The sequence below is a fragment of the Canis lupus genome, chromosome 27 (assembly GCF_048164855.1).
Source record: "Canis lupus baileyi chromosome 27, mCanLup2.hap1, whole genome shotgun sequence".
Lineage (NCBI taxonomy): Eukaryota > Metazoa > Chordata > Mammalia > Carnivora > Canidae > Canis > Canis lupus.
Window position 1 is genome coordinate 41,472,560 of NC_132864.1, and position 17,096 is coordinate 41,489,655.

The 17,096-nt window shown below is 42.9% G+C and overlaps 1 protein-coding gene and 1 long non-coding RNA gene across 6 annotated transcripts in view; one reads left to right on the forward strand and one right to left on the reverse strand.

Annotated features, from left to right (window-relative positions):
- PRKG1 (protein kinase cGMP-dependent 1) overlaps positions 1 to 17,096 on the forward strand; it is a 1,198,973-nt gene that overhangs the window by 550,128 nt on the left and 631,749 nt on the right. The gene's annotated exons all lie outside the window — the stretch shown is intronic.
- LOC140619083 (uncharacterized) lies at positions 790 to 7,696 on the reverse strand. The gene is made up of 3 exons (XR_012019001.1): positions 7,160 to 7,696; positions 1,615 to 1,714; positions 790 to 948 (listed from the first exon to the last, which is right to left on the reverse strand). It is a non-coding gene; the product is annotated as an uncharacterized lncRNA (long non-coding RNA).

Sequence of the window (17,096 nt, forward strand, 5' to 3'; positions counted from 1 at the left end):
TAGAGATGTGGTATATATACCCAATGGAATATTACTCAGCCATAAAGAAGAATGAAATCTTGCCGCTGTGGCAAGATATGGCTGGAGCTAGAGAGCATTATGCTAAGCAAAATATGATGATCAGAAAGACAAACACCATAGGATTTCACTCATATGTGGAATTTAAGAATAAATGAGCATAGAGGAAAAAAAAGAGAAAGGGAAACCAACAAACAGTCTTAACTTTTGAGAACACACTGATGTTTACCAGAGAAGAGGTAGGTGGGAGGGGTGGATAAAATAGGCGATGGGGATTAAGGAGCACACTTGTGATGAGCATGGGATGATGTAGAGAAGTATTGAATCACTATATTGTGCACCTGAAACTAATAGTACACTGTATGTTAACTAACTGGAATTTAAATAAAAACTTAACAAAATAAAATGAATTCAAATATTTGATTAAGCTTTCACCATATGTAGCATGAATAATGAGTGATAGGAAAGTTCTAGGGTAAATGATACCAAAGTTCAACGGAGCTGCATTGTCAGTGCCACTGCATCAGATGTCTGGGTGTTTATCATCATGCGGGAAAGTCTACTCTTGGTTATTTTGTTTCCAAATCTGAGATCCTATTTGGTTTTCAGGAGATCCTATTAAGCCATAAATAATTCCAATAATGGTAGCATTCAACAGTCAGCATTTATGGAGTGTCTAGTGGGGAAGTGGTAGGGGTAGCCTGAGGAATGAGAGACCAAATCGCTGATGAGTGGTGAATTTCAGTTAGATATGACCATATGTTCCATCATTTAATATTAATTGTTATCGTACAAAATAGATTTCATGTTGAGGAAACAGGCTCAGAGAAGGGAAAATACTTGCACCAGATAGTTCAGCTCGGAAACGGTGGAGTCAGAATTTTAGGCTCCTCTCTTTAAAGCTACACTCTTTCTGCAGCATCACGTGACCTGTCGGATTGAAAAAAAATCTGTAACAACGATACAATACAAAGAGGGGCTACTGCAGGTGTTTTGAGGAGATTTGAGTAGTTTCTATTAATTAGTTTTTCTTACTGCATGATTTATCCCAGTGAGCCTGAGAATAACCCAGGATAGAATGAGTCTTTTTTTGCCATGTATAGTATAAAATTAGTAATCACATCTCCATTTGATGAAATTTATGATCTGTGTCTTGAAGAGGTTCTCTCACTGAGGTGAGTTACAGAAAAATATTATCAATTACAAAACACAAAGTGTCAACAGTACAATTCAAGATATGCATTTTTTTCATGATCATTCTCTCCTTCGTTGACACTGAATTTTTTCGTGAAACAGCAGTTTGCTAAGGAAAATAAAGCTGAGAGGATTAAAACAGGATTATGCTCCTCTGTACCATTTATAAAGGAATAATATTTAAAAGCTAATTTATGTTGTTAAGATGCTTTGGTGAAGTTATACAATGCTCTAACAATCTGTTTCCCATGTGGGTCTAATTTGCATGTTATATTTTCTCAAGGAGGACCAATTTGTTGCTTTGCTTCCTTTACTCAAAACTGGAAAAATAGCTTTAATAGACCCTACAAATGACTGAGATTTATTTAAGGGAGCTTCATAATACTGGTGTCATGCACATACTTGCCCCCTTTCTGGAGATTCCTCTGTAGTCATTTACTTCCATAGGCCAGGGAATACCTAGGAAGATCTAGCACCATAGATATATCTAAAGAAGAAAAGTCTGGAGAGGAAAAAAAAAAAAAAAAGAATACAATATATTTTTAAATAAGAAATTGATTTATCAGTGCCACTATCATCCATGCTTTAGCTCTGTGCTGTTGAATGTGTTAGCTACGTATAGTTACTGAGCATTTGGAGTGTTGGCTAGTCTTAGTTGAGAAGATACCATAAGTGTAAAATACTCACCAGATTTCAAAGACTTAGAACATAAACACACACACACACACAAACTTATGTAAAGCATTTCATAAATATTTTATATTGATTACATGTTTGAATAATATTTAAATTTCAGGAGCACCCAGGTGGTTCATTTGGTTAAGCACCGAACTCTTGGTTTTAGCTCAAGTCATGATCTCATGGGTGATGAGATCGAGCCCTGTGCCAGGCTCCACACTCCTCAGGAATCTTGGGAATCTGCTTGAAGATTCTCTCCCTTTGCCCCTCCCCTAACTTGCATACCTTCTCCCTCCCTCTCTCTCTCTCTCCCTCTCAAATAAATCTTTAAATAAAATCTCTCTATTTGTTTCATGCAAGTTTTTTAATGTGTCTTCCAGAAAATTTATGATTACACGTATTATTTATATATTTATATATAATTATATATAATTACACAGTATATTTCTACTGGACATAAATTTTGTAGATGAAGAGGCAAATCCCTTCCTATACCTGGATACTGATTCTTGTTGCCTGTAACTTTGGAATTCAAGCCCATGGCACGGAAAACAAACCAAGTGAGCTTATAACTACAGCCAGGTCATCTCAATTCTCTTACCACAGTCCCTGTCTACCTATCACAGGAAATGCAGAGATGAAAAAAATTGAGCTTCTTCTGTCCATCTGAATTCCTAGGTAAGATAAGCATCCGTTTAACATTAATTCAAGACACGATGAGTCAAGCGTCCTAAAAGATAAAGTATCCATGGCTTCAAGACAGAGGAGGAAAAACACCTAATTTCATTAAGGACTTAAGGAGAAAGGGTGAATTTGGTTAGAAGACCAGTCTATCCGGAGGGAATGGCACAAGCAAATCTGATGGGTAGGAAAGGAAGAGTCACTCAGCTAAGAGTGAATATCCAACTGACCCAGAATAGAGACATAGAAAATAAGTAGGAAAAAAAAAAAAAAAAAAACAGGTGATGCTTGAATTATGGATGTCTTGGTTGCCTCCATGACAGACTATTTATCTTGCTAGCCCGTGGGGGACCACTGAAGACTTACAGACGTTCCAGAACTATAGTTTTGAAGTTAGTATAGAAGGGTGGCATTTGGACTTAGATAGGAAGAAATGAATTAGGAAACTAATTACGGCTGTAGCTGTCCAGTCAAAAGGCCATGAGGACCCATAGTAAGATTAGAATGAAGACAGACGGAAGAAGTGGACATCAGAGGTGTTCCTGAGATGTTTTGTCATATGAGGCCGAGAATGGACACGTTCCATAATAGGATGTCATCCTCAGTAGTGTGTGTGTACCAGAAAAAGGAGATAAATGCACACAGTAAGTCTACAGAGGGATGGGCTTTAGCTTTAACATTGACGTAGACCACAAAAGGTACTTTCACTCATGCTGACAACCACCACCATAGTCCTACTGTTTGCAAGGGAAAGGTTTGTACCTCACATCCCACATGAAAATGTAATGGCCATCTCATCGGAGTCAGGAAAGTTTGTCTTTGGCTCTTTTGATTGTAGCAGAAAGAGGGCAAGATAGACGTGAGAATTGGCCCAAGCAGCAGGATGAAACTGCTAGTTGCCATATGGAGGCAGGGCAAGGCAAGCAAAAGTGTCCTGTGGATTTGTTCCCAGCCTCTGGGTCTAAATAAGCAATTAATTGTTGGACTGAAAACTTGTTCTTTGCTTCTTGGTAAGGTGGTCTGAGATGGTGGGGGTGGGGGTGTGTTTGTCACAGCAATGGCACGATGTCCTATTTCTTCTCCTTCATATTTAATGAAGCTTTCTTAAAGTATTAGCTCTCTTCAGCTGTGCTAAAGCCTCTCAAGAAAAGTGGTTCTGTCCCTGCTTAGTTCAGAGTTATAATTGTTAAAAATAACTCCGTTTAGGAATCTCGGAGCACATGGGTCGCCTGGGTGGCTCAGTTGTTTGAGTGTCCGATTCTTGATTTTGGCTCAGGTCCTGATCTCATAGGTCTTGGAATCAAGCCTCACCTGGGGCTCCGTGCTCAGTGGCGACTCTGCTTGAGATTCTCTGCCTCTGCCCCTCCCCCACCAGAGCTCATGCTCTCTCTCTCTCTCTCTCAAATAAACAAATAAATCTTGAAGAAAAAGAATCTCTGAGCACAGGTTTACAAAGAAAGTAATTTTCTTATGTATAGTAGATGGTATTTGTGCTATTTTCCCACATTATGTTCATATTCTCTAGCCAATTTAAATATTAGTAACAAAGTAGAGATAGCTGATGATATATATTCTTAATCTTAGGGGAATTCAGTGAATATATTTAAATTTATAGCACCTGTTCAGGCATGAGGAAAAGGATGTACCTATATTCTCTTCTCAACTGACATCATTATTCATGTCTCAAGATAGACTAAGCATTTCTCAAGAGAAATATAGCTATTTAGGTGCAGCACGTTTTATAAATATGGATAGGAGAGTCAGCTCTTTGATCAATTCACAGAGTGTGCACTCAAATCACTAAAAAGGCTCTCACTTTGTCTTTCAATGCTCATTTCATAAGTTTTTGCTTGCAGAGGTCTCCTTTCTGTCATCGGAGTAATGTAGGAGCTGCTTTCTCCTCGTTGGGAAATTTCTATAATTTAACTCCACTTCTAACAAACATAAAGACCGTGTGCTTGATTTCCAGAAGGAAAAAAATGAAGAATGGAACTGCAGCAAGGGAACTTTCCCGAAGGAAAGCTGTAATGAATAGCAGTACTTTGAATCTTCCTGAAAGTGCATTTATGTAGTTTGCGAAAAGCAAATGACCCATTTCAAACACTGAATCCTCACGCTGTGTCAGGATTTTTGCTCTTTGCCCCTGGCCACATATGTGCTATAATGAGTCCACAGAGAGCCCATAGTTCCATGGCAATCCTTGCCTTGTATGGAGAGATAGAGTAGGGAAGGCTTAGAGACCCTTGGCTGCCATCGAATTTCGGTACATTAATATTTAAAAATTATGCATGATCTTTGTAAAGTACTGCCCCAGTATGAAGTAGCATACAGTTCAGAGTAACGAAATTACTGTCATGTAGTAGACTTAGACCTACATAGCCTGTTTTTTACTTAAATATGAATGGACTGGCCGCATGGTGCAAGAGAAGTGGCTTTGAGTGAGCTGAATCTACTAATCCTGGCTCCAGAAAAACCCAGGTTTGATCCAGACAAGTTGTAGAACATCTCCAAGCCTCAGTCCCAGTTGAAAATGGGGACGATAATACCAATTCCAATTCACAGAATGATTCTTGAGGATTGCTTGGGAGACCGCAGACGTAACCCAGGAGGGTACTCTTCACGAGTCATCCCGACACAATGGATGTGGATTCACACAGACCCAGAACGTTTCCTATTATTACTCCTTGTATATGATTCCTGTCCTGTTGCAATCGTGCAACGTAACCATCCCTAGGAAGTTGAAGGCAGAGTGACTTCGAGATAGTGATCGAAATAAGCGCAGAGTCCATTGGCCGTATCATGGAGGGACTGCTTCTTGGCAAACCTAATAGGGACAAGAACGTGTTTATTCATTTACTTTTGAGTCCAAGTGGGTGCTATCCACTGCTTCAAGCATTCAGTGTACAGTGTACATTTTCCTTAGCATCATAATTTGGCTTTGGTGCGCCTTGGAGAACACCGTTGCCCACTCATGTGGCCTAATTCTACTAAGTCCGTCTGTCCCTCTGGGTCGGAGCATCTTGAAACTTTTATTCTAGAACAGAGATTTGGAATTTTAAGGATCACCTGCAGTTTAAAATGCTATTTCCTGAGCCCTGGCTCTGGAGATAATGAGCTAGGGGGACCAGGAGGATCCTGTGCTCAGAAGATTCTGACCAGTGGGCTAGCCTACATCTATAGTCCCTGTTGTTTCTCAAGATATTTATGTCCAAAGTATTTTCATATAAATGGATTTTTACTGTTTTTAGCAAGGGGAACTGCTTATAGAATTTATATGTGATTTCTTGTTGGGTAAAAACAAAACAAAACAAAACAAAACAGAAAAACATATCCTTGTCCTTGCTTTAATTGGACTTTGTGAAGAACGTATATAAATAACACTAACCCTATTTGGTTCAAATAAGCTCATCTATGATTTGAAAAGTAACTAATGGGGTGGCTCTGCAGTTGAGTGTCTGCCTTTGGCTTAGGGCATGATCCCAGGGTCCTGGGATTGAATTCTGCATCGGGCTCCCCATAGGGAGCCTGCGTCTCCCTCTGCCTGTGTCTCTGCCTCTCTCTGCATCTCTCATGAATAAATAAATAAAATCTTTAAAAAAAAAAAAAAAGAAAAGTAACTCAGGATTGTCAAGTGATCAGTTCATAGTAGTTTGTTCATAAGAATGTATCAGAAAACCTGCCCCTTTTTCTGCGCCACGCAAGCTGCAACTCAACTAAACAGATAGACGAGTTGAACTTTTAGTCAAGAGACTAAGCAATCTGTACCATCAGGTGTAACAGTCATCTTTTAATCGTAGCTCCAGAATCGAGTGATTTCCCTTTGTTCCTGATGATGCTATGAATATTTTAAACGTCCAGAACTTGTGCATGACTTCTAACTCCACAGGTTTTTTTTGTTTTGTTTTTGTTTTTTGTTTGTTTGTTTGTTTGTTTTTGTTTTTTTGAAAAAGGGGTTTATTGGTGTGGTGGCCTCAACATAACTCCACAGTTTTTATAGCAGTGGCTTTGTGAGGGGTTGCTGTTAGGCGTGAGCGGTAAGAATGGTATGAATGGGTGATAGTCCTCGGGTGAGTTGCTCAGTGGATGGTCACGAGGCGGTGTGTGCCCTGTGCCCAGCAGCACATGAGTCAGGGTATGTTAACCATCTGCTCGGTACTGAGTACTTCACTAGCTGCTGCTGGTGAGGGCGACAGGAAAGACAAACAAGAGAATGAATGAATGAATGAATGAATGAATGAATGAATATGTAAATACACAAAGACATAAATACATAGATAAACAACCCACCCACCCCAAACCTCTCCTCTGAGTCAGCTTTCATAGCAAAAGGTTTGAGTTACCTGGGGCGGGTGGTGGGGGGAAAAGAATTGTGTTGCAATATGTAACAAGAAGAATACTACGATGCTTGATTCCGTGTGATTTGAGCACAAAATGGGTATTTACGAGGCTGGGCTCCCCGCCTTTCCTTTCCCTTTGGAAACACGATTGTACATTCAAGCGCAAAACCCGTAAAGCAGTCGAGAAATCAAAGGGAAGGCAAATCATAAAAGGGAAAAAAAAAAAAAAAAAAAAAGATGGTATCACTTACCACAAGTAGAGAAAATTGGGGAAGTTGGAGTTCCCGCCGTGGAACGCCAGAAAGACATTTTCCTACGAGGAGGGACGGCCTAGAGTTGGGGCTGCCCTTGGAGGGGCCGGGGAAATGGGATGTGCTGCAGGTGGGGCGGCCCAGTTCTGCAGCAGCCCTGCCGGGGGGTGGGAAGGATACAGGTCAGATGGGATCTCAGGGCCCTGAGGATGGGATCCCTGTGGGCTGGCGATTTTTGTTTCTCCTCCTCGGGGGTGGGGGGATCGGGTCAACACCCAGCTGTGACTGACTCGGAGAAATCCTTATTTTCGGCATCTGTCACAAACCCACGCAAGGGGCCCCACCTGCAAATCCAGGTGTTAGTGGGTGAGCAGGAAACAGGTCCCTCTGGGCGCTCGGTTCCCAGCGGGGGATCCCAGGCCGGAGGCCGTCCCGCCACTGCTCCTGCTTAGGGACTGGGTGCCGAGCGTGGAAGAAGCAGAGCTGAAGCTTAGGACCCTCTGGCCCATGGCCTCCCCGCTCCGCGTGCCATCTGCTGTGATGTCACAAGTCAAATAAAGAGGACATTCTTGTTCTTTTTACTTTCATACATTCTCCAAACATTTAGATGGGGAAACGAATACTTAACTCCAGTGGAGAAAATTGTTCTGTCACCAAGAAAAAAAGGCTCCCCTTTCTCCGCAGAGATTTCCTTGCCAAAACCTAATTGCTTAGCATCAAAATGCCACCCTTGTTTCATGCATTAGTAGAAGCAATTCTTCTGTCTCTAATACCGTCTGTCAGCATTCGGGGTGTGAAGCTGAAAGCCATGAAAGCCATGTCACCAGGCAGGCTCAGAGGTTTATGGAGCTTGGCCACACGTCTTCATGTCAGGGCTGGTTTTGAGTTGGTCAGCTCGGGGCATCGTGCTTGTTTTCTGTTCCCCTTTCATGGGTGCGTGGGGGTGGCATTAGGCCCCCAGTATGAAGTAGGGAAAGGAAATGAGGGCGCTGCACGCACTTTTTCAAGACTCCATTAAAGCTTCCTCTGTGCCAAACATTGGTGGGTGGCGGGGATTTGGAGGCGTGCAGGCCAGCCCTGAGATAACCGATAGGATGTGCGCTGGATATTGATTTTTTTTAAAAAATTGAGAATGGCAAATGGTTTGGTGAGGGTGACCATGCATGGGTGTTGTCCAAGCACACAGAAGGGACAGTGGGAAAAATCACATGAAATGGTTTGATGAATAGCTGGGAGCTAGTAAGGAGAAGCACTGTGTGTGTGTGGTGGTGAGTGGGTTGTCATATTTAAATTGTTTTTTTTTTTTTTTTTAAGATTTTGCTTATTTATTCATGCGAGACATAGAGAGAGAGGCACAGACACAGGCAGAGGGAGAAGCAGGCTCCCTGCAGGGAGCCCGACATGGGACTCGATCCTAGATCCCAGGATCACACCCTGGGCCAAAGGCAGATGCTCAATCGCTGAGCCACCCAGGTGTCCCCATATTTAAGTTCTAAGAAAAGAGAGGAAGACCACGGCCCTGTGTCCGATGTAAAACTTGTTGGTTACTAATAGGTTTCCTTTGACTCATGGAATATTTCTATCCTACGACCGATCAAAGCACATCACCTCATAAAGTCCGTCAAGAAATTCAGGATCCCTTCTGTCATTGGGACAGAATAAAACCCCTGTAAGTTAACGAGCACATTTGAAAGATGAAACATGTGATTTCTGAGGATCTTCTCACCCTTATGATTCTATTCAGTAGATATCCATTAAGCACTTTGAGAGAAGCAGAGAAAATAAGGAAGAGTGAGTTGTTGCCAGGCCTGCAGAAAGGGTTCAGATGGGCCAAGAAGATAAAGTTGCACCTGATGACGAAGCCTGTACAGCAATGTAATGGCCAAACCAGAGGCCAGCTACGAGGGTGGCTGGAAAGCCTCTGTCAGTAAAAATCGGTCCAACGCATCAACTTTCATTCTCATTTGAATATTTCAATACACAGTTGCACCAATGGCCTGAGTTTCAATTAGGGAAAAAAAAAAAAAAGGTCCAGAAATAAAAAAAAAAAAAGGTCCAGAAATTTCCACTTATGAGAAACATTTCTGCTTTTGTAATTAGGGAGCCCAGTAATTAAATATGCCTGGGAAAGTTGTATTAGATTGCATTACATTGGGTCAGGTACATGCTTTCGTGTCACACCCAATGGCCCCTTTTAGGATCATAAGCGAATGGAAAAACAGCAGCTCAACACCTCTAGAGCCCCTGTTGGGGAGCAGAAATGCATTCCAGTGTAGCTTCCTACTTGCCTTGCAGATTTTAATTAGTGTAGTACGAGCTGCTGGACGGTTCTACGGGGAGGCTGGTCTGCAAAGCCACATATTTCTGTAGCTGGAAACTCTCGGAAAAGGACTCAAACTGGGAAAAACTGAACAGAGACTTTGTCCTCATTTGATTGAAGGTTAGAGACGAGATGGAGTCCAGTTGTCTCATGGCCTTTTTTTTCTATTAAGAATTGTCGTGAAGGTTAGATGATGAGATGAACCAAGAGTAAAGCCCTCGGACCTTTGCTTTTGGCCGGTTCGGTGAGTGGCTGTAGGTAAAGAAACACGTGTTTGCACCTGCCACGAGGCAGGGGCAGGGCCCACCTGCGCTCTCCTGCTTTCTGGGTGTTTCCTGTCAGTCCCTAGGCTGGAAGGTGCAGGCTTTGAGAGCGGGGACTGAGTGCATCACCACCATAGCTCAGACCTACTCCCCGTATCATGGTGTCACCGTCAGTACCTATCTGTCCACACAGCTGGTGAGGGGCCCGTGTCCTGCCCACCAGGATTATCGCCTGGAGTCCTGGTAGAGGGTTCGGCCTCGAGGACGAGCCAAGAACAGCAGGTACTGTACAGCCAGGAGATCCAGGCTACCCCCTGCCTCCCAGCCCAGGCTGTGTTTAATTTGGCAAATCAGTGCATACGGATTTGGGGACTTGCTGCCATTGTTTTGCTTGAAAGGAGGACTTTTTAAAAAATTTGTTTAAATTAACCTTGACCTGGGATGCCTGGGTGGCTCAAGGGTTGTGTGTCTGCCTTTGGCTCAGGGTGTGCCCCCGGGGTCCTGGGATCGAGTCCCGAATCAGGCTTCTCCCTCTGCCTGTGTCTCTGCCTCTTGCATGGATAAATAAAATATTTAAAAATTAATTGACTAAACCCATTAATTAATTACCCTTGACTAACATTAAGTTCAAATATCCTGACCCATTTGTATATCGCGCTTCATGAAGGAACTATGCATTTTTTTAGAGGATCCTCACGAATGTTGCATAATAAATTTCAGAGAGTGAGGGCCACCGGATTTGGATACACCTACTTGGAAAAGTGGCAGTTGTTTTTGTCCTCAAGTGTGCTTGCTTTCCTGCTCATAAATGAGCCTTCCTCAGTCTAATGTTAAGTCATCACAACCCAGGGAGCACCTGAATAGCTCAGTGAGTTAAGCCTCGGACCCTTGGTTTTGGCTCCTCAGGTCATGATCTCAGGGTTGTGGGATCGGGTCCTACATCAGGCTCCATGTTCAGCAGCAAGTCTGCTTGAGATTCTCTCTCTGCCCCCTCGTCAGGCCCTCCCCCGAGTGCTTGCTCTCTAAAATAAATAAATCTTTTAAAAAAATTAAGTCATCATAATCAATATAAAAGGCTGGTACAAATATCAATATTATGTACATTTAGATGAGCAAAGTATACTTTTGCTTTGCCAGCGTTTTAGGTCACATGTTTTAGCTTTAATAGGGTCTAAGAATAAGTAGAAGAATGCCGTGACTCCACTTAAAAATGTGTATAATTTCCAGAGAGCATATCAGGAATTTAGAGATCTCTTCCAATGTACTTTATCCTATTCTGCTTTTAGACTTCCACTGCAGCGGCCTGTATATCATAGTACATCGAGGCTTACTGATAATTCATTCCTCATTTACGGGGTAGATCATCTTCAAAAGAAATACTGATTTTCTATAAGAAGGTAATTCCCTATATTGAGACCAAAACTGGACCCAATTTCCAGGTCCAACTGATAAGTAATAATTAGTTATTAAGCATTTGCTTCCTCGTGTCTTTTTTTTTTTAAAAGATTTTATTTATTTATTCATGAGAGAGGCAGAGACACAGGCAGAGGGAGAAGCAGGCTCCCTGCGGGGAGCCCCATGTGGGACCAGATCCCAGGTCCAGCCACCCAGGTATCTCTGCTTTCTCATATCTTAGGTGAGGTCAACTGCAGTCATGTTTGGGTACAGGTGGTTGAGTGGGAATTAGTAGGAAAGGGTCAGGAATCGAGTGAGGAAGCTGCCCCAGCTATAGACTGAGCCCCTGAGAAGGAGGCTCTCCACATTACCCGAGGTGGGAGAGACTTGGGCTTGATTGGGCGGTCTGCTACGGTATGTCACTGATCCTCAAATGTCAGTGTATTTATCAGTCTCCTGTAGATCTTGTCATACTGAAGATCTGGGGGCAACTGGGTGGTTCAGTGGATCGAGCATCCGGCTCTTGGTTTCGGCTCAGGTCATGATCTCAGGGTCATGAGATGGAACCCTACGTTGGGCTCACAGTGTGGAGTCGGCTGGTGATTCCCCGTCTTCCTCTCCCTCTGCTCCCCCATCTAATTCTCTCTCTCAAATAAATCTTATGGGGGATCCCTGGGTAGCTCAGTGGTTTGGCGCCTGCCTTTGGCTGAGGGTGCGATCCTGGAGTCCTGGGATCGAGTCCCGCATCGGGCTCCCAGCATGGAGCCTGCTTCTCCCTCTGCCTGTGTCTCTGTCTCTCTCTGTGTGTGTCTATCATCAATCAATCAATCAATCAATCTTTAAAAAAAATAAATAAATCTTACGAAAAATGCAGATCTGGTTCTATAGTATGTTAGTTTCCTAGAGCTGCTGCAACAAGTTGGCGCAAGCTGGGTGGCTCAAAACATCAGAAGTTGGTTCTGGAGGCAACAAGTGCAATATTGGTTTCACTGGGCTGACATCCAGAGGTTGGTCGGGTTGCACTCCCTCTGGGGCCCTGTGGGAAGCATCCAGTCCTTGTCTTCCAGCTTCCTTGTGGAGTCCGTGTTCTCATCGCCTTCTCTTCCGTGTGCATCATCTCCCCCCTTCCTCTCCCTTATGAGGATGCTTGTGATTGGATCTGGAACCCATCGAGATAATCCAGTATTATCTCAAAATCTTTATCCTATCTGCAAAAACTTCACCACATGAGGTAATATTTATAAGTCCTGGGAATTCTGATGTCCGTGGACATCTATGTGAGAGCCATTGCCAGCCTACCAACGTGAGTCTGGGTGGCCATTAAGATTCTGAATTTCCGGGATCCCTGGGTGGCGCAGCGGTTTGGCGCCTGCCTTTGGCCCAGGGCGCGATCCTGGAGACCCGGGATCGAATCCCACATCGGGCTCCTGGTGCATGGAACCTGCTTCTCCCTCTACCTGTGTCTCTGCCTCTCTCTCTTTCTCTCTGTGTGACTATCATAAATAAATAAAAAAAAAAATTAAAAAAAAAAAGATTCTGAATTTCCAACAGTTGCCCAGATGGAACGTTGCTGCTGCTGCTCGGTGCATAACACTTCGATCAGCAAACGGCCGGATTACCAATCTACAGAGCTGAGCCTGGTGTATCTGGCTCAGAGCAGACTTGTGCTCAGTGAGACACAGACTCACCTAGTAGCAAGGGACACAGGAGACAGGGTGAAACTCCTAGGAGGTGGAGTCACCAAGAATCAGGATGGTTATTTGTGCACCAGACATTCTTCCAGAAGAGTGAGCCTGGAGCTGTGCTTTCAGAGGCAAAACTGGAGTCTGAGTCAGGAACCAAGCCAGGAGCTCCGTTCTTGAAAGTGGGCAAACAAGATACTCAGTGGGCAGACAGAGGACCTCGACACGAGTTTATGTCAACACGTTGAGTGCCAGATCCTGCCAGCTGGTTTACCTCAGCCTCCTGCCAACATGGCCAGTGCTGATTATGAAACTAGTCTTCTGTGTCTCTTCTCAGCAGCTCTCAAACTGCTGACTGAGTAGCTCTGGAACAGGGCTCTGAAATCTCCAGTTTTAGCCAACGACTTGCACGGTTCACTTGCAGGTGGTCAGGGAACCATCTTTGGAAAATGTTCCTCAACATGGGGAAGGCATCAGACGCCACCAGTTGATTTTCACTTGAGTTAGACAAGCTTCTGGTGGTGGTGCACGTCACCAGGAAAACAAAATAGGGCCCCAAAGAAGTCTGTTTTGTCCCTAAAGGCATCTGAAGTCTGACTCTTGAACGTGTTCTGTAGGGGGCGGTCAAGTCTGCAAACTTGACTCTACGTAATACACGGTGTGTTCATATTACATCACAATGTGTGTCGTATCCAATATGTTGTCCCACGTTGCAAATGTGTAGTTCGGTGCCATGTGCACACTTCTAGTGTTCAGGACACTCCAGCTGCATTTCCATCCACGTTTGCACATGCATGGGTGAGACATTATCTCAGGTGGTTTGTTCCCTCAGATTGCACTAAAAACACCTGTGCCCAGGGCACCTGGGGGGCTCAGTGGTTGAGCACCTGCCTTTGGCTCAGGGTATGACCCCGGGGTCCTAGGATTGAGTCCTGCATCCGGCTCCCCGCAGGGAGCCTGCTTCTCCGTCTCCCTCTGTCTCTGTCTCTCTCTCTCTCTGTGTCTCTCATGAATAGATAAAAATAAAATAAATAAACAGCAAACAAAAAACAACAACAAAAAGACCTGTGTCCCTGGCTTCATCTGCATTGCCAAGTCATCCAATCCAGTTTGGCGAACTATCTTTCAGCCAAGGCCACTCTGGCCTAAATGGGTGGTTGTCATGCTGTTGAAGCCGCTCAGATGACTTCATCTGACTTATAACCACCTCAATGGGCAGACGTGGCGTGTTTTATTTTTATTTTTTTTTATTTTTTTATTTTTTATTTTTATTTATTTATGATAGTCACAGAGAGAGAAAGAGAGAGAGGCAGAGACACAGGCAGAGGGAGAAGCAGGCTCCATGCACTGGGAGCCCGATGTGGGATTCGATCCCGGGTCTTCAGGATCGCGCCCTGGGCCAAAGGCAGGCGCCAAACCGCTGCGCCACCCAGGGATCCCTTTTTTTTTTTTTTTTAATTTATTTTTTTATTTTCGTGGCGTGTTTTAGACTTCATGTTTGTTCTGTCGAGTGAATACAGAGCTGGAGCAGCTACAGGACTCCCTTGGCCTCTTGCTGTCCTCGGTCAAAAGGGCATGGGCTGTGGAATCATAAAATTTGGATTGGAAGAAAAATAAAATGTTGGTTGATCTAATTTTTGAAGAGCCTCGTAGTTTTAAAGCGATTTGATGTTACAAAATGAGCCTGTGTTCGGGGACGTGTGGCCATGGAATCACATAGATCCCGTAAACCCCATCGGTGATCTACATTAATTTTGGCGAGAGGTGTTTCGTAAAGGATCTGGCTCCTCTCACTTCTGTTTAATCTTGCCCTGAGGCCCCTGGCCAGGTCACATTCACCGATTTCCTGTTCTCAGTGGCAACACATACGTCTGCCATTAGCACTTATGCCATAACCTTTACTTGTCACTACTCGACTGCTTTCTGTTTCTTCACTAAATTATACAATTTTTTTTAGCTCTAGTATCAAGCCATAATATTTGGCAGGAAGCTGCTACTCAAAACATAACTGAGTAAGTGGTTTTCAAAATAAAAAATGAGCAAAATTTCAATGCATCCACAAACTGCTGCCTGTGATATCACCTTCCTCTTAATGATTCCTTACCGTCTGCCTATATGACCTAGTGCACTTATTATGGGTCTCAGGAGCTCATTTTTCTATGAAACGTAAGCTGGAATAGAAGAAAAATAAGGAGCATGATCATTTTAAATTATGTTGAGTCTGTAGTCCTCTGCTGATGCCACAGGGGGGCATTGGGAAGGGTGCAGGAGGCAAACACACATCTGAGCCTCTGGCCCCTTTGTCTTCCTCCTTCCCTTCCCCACTTTGAAACAGCTCAGTCATGTCTTTACCTATAATTTTTATCCAGATCTCTGTAATGGGATATTTTTAAGGTATTCAAGATGGTGTCCACTGTAGTCATTTTTCTTCTACGTGGCTGTTCAGCACTATGTTCCCTCTCAGTTTTCCAAGCTGGAAATGCCATTTAAGGCAATAATTTGGTGATTTGAAAAGATGGAGAAAGGATAAAATAAAAGCAAACATCACCAACTTTTTTTTAAATTGCTTCTCCCCGTGTCCTTTTACAGAAGACACTGTGAGGTCCCATCCAAGCTGAATTAATGAATTTAATGAAGCTGCATAGCAGTGGTCAGTGCTATTCCAACAGCATTACCAGACTCCAGCAACTAACATCTCTGGGGTACATGATGTTTGGGGGAAAAAATGACTATTTATGCAGTTGTACTGATTACTACTGTGTCTGGTGGCAAAAGGAGCATTTATTGTCTGTGGCCCAAGCTTGCAGTGAGTCAGCCTTCTTTAATGGGACTTACCTTGGCCGAGGAAAAGTATGATTTTTAAATTTCTTTTCAAATTCACTATTATCCTGGTACATGCTTTTCTGTTTGCTGGAAGACGAAGGTAACCTTTTAGCGTTCAAAGCAAATCCTGGTTTGATTTGTGAGGACAAAATCAAAAGCATCTATCACTGTGCTCTCCTTTTCAAGAGTCGCTCTTTATTTCATTATCAGGAAGCCATTAGCCACCTGTCTGTAAGTTTACAAATGTTTGTGTGCTGGGTCATTGCAGTTGTGCATGGTTACCAATCACATGAGGGTCTAACATCCCCCTGGACGACTTCGGGCGGCTACTCCAGTTCTCAAGAACCCATTTATGTAAGTGCCATCGAGAGTAGTACGTGCAATGGGAGGGAATGATCTGTTCTGATTAACATATGTGATATTTGAGAGTCCTATCTTATGACCAAACCCTTGGCATATCGCCTGTCTCTTCCTAACTCTGGTTTTTTGTTTTGTTTTTATATTTTATTTTATTTTATTTTATTTTATTTTATTTTATTTTATTTTATTTTTTTATTTTATTTTATTTTTTTTTATTTTTTATTTTTTTCCTAACTCTGTTTTTAAATGGTACTAAATGGAGTTTCTGGTTGGCAGATTGCCAATTTTTCCAGTGGAAAAAGACTGATAGAAATTGTGAAGAGATTCACAATTTACTTTTTAAAAGCTTCCTTTATGGATTTTTGCCAATATCACAGGGACCTGGGGCAAGGAAATCGATAATAGATACACACACAAAAAGGTACAAGCATCTGTAGCAGTGTGCGTGACCTTCCAGAAAGTAATACAGGTGTAAGAATGGTGTTTAAAAATAGAATGGGAAAGACATATATATTTTAAAAACACATATTTTATATATAGTCACATTATTTTGTAAAGATATATATAACATTTATTCATTTTGCTTCCATAAATCCATGAATCATTCTGACGTTCCTCAAAAGAGTAGGGTTTTATAGAAAACCCATGTGAAACAAAAATAGAGATGGAAATCCCCCCAAAGTAGATTTCTCCAAAACTGCTTTATAAAATTATTTAGTTGGGATGCCTGGGTGTCTCAGTGGTTGAGCGTCTGCCTTTGGCTCAGGTTATGACCCTGGGGTCCCGGGATCGAGTCCCACATTGGGCTCCCCGCAGGGAGCCTGCTTCTCCCTCTGCCTGTGTCTCTGCCTCTCTCTGTGTGTCTCTCATGAATAAAAAAAATCTTAAAAAAAAAAAAAGATTATTTGGCTGTATGAGAGAACAATAGTAAAATAAAGTTGATGGAAAGAGCTGGAACAAGATACTCCCCTAAAATGTTCCTAGGCACGTGTCATTCCTGCTAATGATAACTTGAATTGCTATATCTCTTTAAAAAAACAAAACAAAACAAAACAAGAAAAACTGAACTTGGGTAAGTGCATGGGCCTTAAATC